The sequence below is a fragment of the Sinocyclocheilus anshuiensis genome, unplaced genomic scaffold (genome assembly GCF_001515605.1).
Source record: "Sinocyclocheilus anshuiensis isolate Anshui unplaced genomic scaffold, SAMN03320099.WGS_v1.1 scaffold464, whole genome shotgun sequence".
Classification (NCBI taxonomy): domain Eukaryota; kingdom Metazoa; phylum Chordata; class Actinopteri; order Cypriniformes; family Cyprinidae; genus Sinocyclocheilus; species Sinocyclocheilus anshuiensis.
Genome location: NW_015555731.1, coordinates 20,570 through 23,688, shown reverse-complemented (window position 1 = coordinate 23,688; position 3,119 = coordinate 20,570).

Genomic DNA, 3,119 nt, shown 5'->3' with positions numbered 1-3,119 from the left:
TGGGTTTGTCCCTTTTTAACCCAGCGCTGGGTTATATTTAACCCAGCATTTTTAGAGTGTGGGGATGGAAGGGCAGTAAAACATACACCGATCTATTCTCATCATTCACAACAAACTGTGCTGAGTCAAATTTTTTAGATTGTCTTTTCAACAACTTGCCAATATGTAAGTTGCAAGTCATAGTTATCTTAGAATAAGAATAGACCCAAAAAAATCTACATCAGTGCCTATTTGGAATGGGCTCCATTTATTTCATTAGATCATGAGCAAGAATACAGTGTTGACAGTAAACAAAGACACCAATTTAAACCAATACATACTGTGACACTTCATTGTACTATCACTCAAAGTCAATGTGACATTCAGTAAGACAAGGTACAGACAGTGTGTAGTTTATGGTGCAAAAGCCATACAATTCATGCAATGCAAAGAATCATAATATAAAAGACCTCATTTGTATCTCTGTGTCAAAAATATCTCATCTTTGTCCTCCTCAGGTGCTAAACATCAGTAATGTGCATGCTCATCTTGCTTATACAGTACAGGATTCATGGTCTTTGCCTGGTACATCACTCTCAGTTTTGCATGTAGTGTCTGTAGCAATATAGTCCATTCAGTCTCTTCTAATGCAGCTTTCAGCATTCCCTTCATGTAATGGAGTCATTAATATAACCAAATGTTCATGTCTTAAAACAATCATAGTAATTATATGTATTGTTTACAAAATTAAATGGTGTATTTACCAAACACCATCCTTAATACAGAATATTCACCATGCTTTATTATCCAACACCATGTACAATGCATATACATTAAACAGGGAAAAAATGTTGTCACCTAAAGTAACATCTAATCGGAAAATTCTCCCTGGTATTATCTCAAAACTCTTAAAAAACACCACCAACCCGGGGTGAAAACAAAATTGCAACCCAAATGAATCGTGGATTACAGTTCGGAAAAATAGGAAAGGAAAAGCAGAGAGAGAGAGAGCTAGAGAGAGAGAGAGAACTTTTATAAGAGATGGCTTCTTAAAAGAGCTACTGGATTACAGGTTGTTGTGGAGTATGTGATCTGACGTAACTGCAAGACAGAAATATTGAATTACAATCACTTCACAAAAAGGTATTAAAGGTGTGGCAAGCATTGTGGTTATTGTGCGTCCAAAACAAATATTCTCTGTTAAAGTAATCCGTATGAAACATACCCGATGTCCAGTTTTCCTGTCTCAACTCATTATCTAATGCGGTCACGCCCACGAGCAGATCACACTATTCAGATTCTAAACATCCACGTGAGACTCTCGCGCATGTAAACGCCCACATCGCCTCCGCGTAAACAACCGTGAAGAGTTCATCACGGCTACTTTTTGTTTCTGGAAATAAGTGAACAGGATAATTTTCACATCATTTTGTAGCAAAAACTCTAGTCTACCACATTCTCAAAAGTCTTGTGAACAAACGTTCTGTATGTGTTTTATGGCCTTATTTCAGTGACTTAAAAAAATTGTTTTTCACAAACCATGCATAGGCATTTTTTTCTCAAAAACACAAACATGTTCTTTCATGCTGCTCACAAATTATTGTAGCCCAGTTTGTGCTGAATACAGTGTTATCAGACTTTAGCCATTAAAAAAAATTTAAGATACTGAAAATCAACCTTAAGGTAGGTGATGGTCAGTGTTTTACTGATGTAGAATTGTTTACAGTGTGTTTGGGTTCTTAAACGTAAAACGTAAAATATTTTATATATAATTGTTAATTTAACTTTAATTAAGATACTGTAGTTATTTTTTAATTTGTTATGACAGATGTTTGCATCATGACAGCTTTATAAAAAAAAAATGGCCACAATGGTTTTAAATAAACAGTAGCATAGTTTGTGATAATACTTGGTATTTCTTTGGTGCTGTTAAAACCACCACAACAAACCTGTAGCTCTTTTATGAAATAGTAATAAATCGCATTTTAAATCGCAAATCGCAGTTTTGATCAGAAAAAAATACTTGGTATGTCTTTGGTGCTGTTAAAACCACCACAACAAACCTGTAGCTCTTTTATGAAATAGTAATAAATTGCATTTTAAATCGCAAATCGCAGTTTTGATCAGAAAAATCGCAATGACATTTTTTTCTCCAAATCGTGCAGCCCTAGTTTTTACTACAGTAAACTGTAGTGTATTGTAGTATAATACACCTTGTCGTTGTAGAAAACTTAGTACAGTATTGGGTCAAGTAATTTGGTCGTTGTAGAAAACTTAGTACAGTATTGGGTAAAGTAATTTGTTTATATTACTATAATTGTTATATTACCACAGAAACTATAGAATTACCACAACAAATTAATTCAAGAACTTTACTATAGCATGGTTCAAAAACACTAGTATTTACTATAATTTACTATAGTATTTTTTCATGTCTACAAATTAATCAAAAAAACCATGGTTGCTATAGTTTAACCATGGTAACCACAAATTAACCATGGTTTTGCTACACTAACCATAGTTTAACCATGGTGTTTGTAATAAAACTGTGGTTATACAAATGGCAATCAATATGCCAAATAAATAAATAATAAAAAAAAAAAAACTTGGTTATTTTACTGCAATAAAACCATGGTTAATTTTTGTAAGGGATTGACTACACATGACATGGTCGAGCGTCAGTTACTATGGTAAAAAAATATGGTAAATGTGTGGACTTTTTACATGATCCCTTTCCCACGACAGGCAAATATCAAATTAATACTTTCATTCATAAATACGGGACAATCGACTATTTTATGAGACGGGTGGAAACCAGGGGCGTAGATTACGCGGGGGACGCCCCATCCCCCCCACTTTTAATATCATGTAAATTCATCCCCCGCACTTTTTCGAGCAAGTGTGTTCGCATAGAGGTTTTCAAGAGCCGGTGTGAATAAATATAGATTTAAATTCAAAGAGACAGGATAGTCTGTGCATGATCTGATGTTTTATTCGGACCCAGAATAAGGCGAGATGAACATCACGGAGCGCTAAACATTCCGCGCAGTGTATGTTTAATTCATACTCGAAGCCGGAGGCGCTCTCTCGCAGAAAGTCATATGAGGAAATTCCTAATATGGACAAAAGCGTCCAGCTAT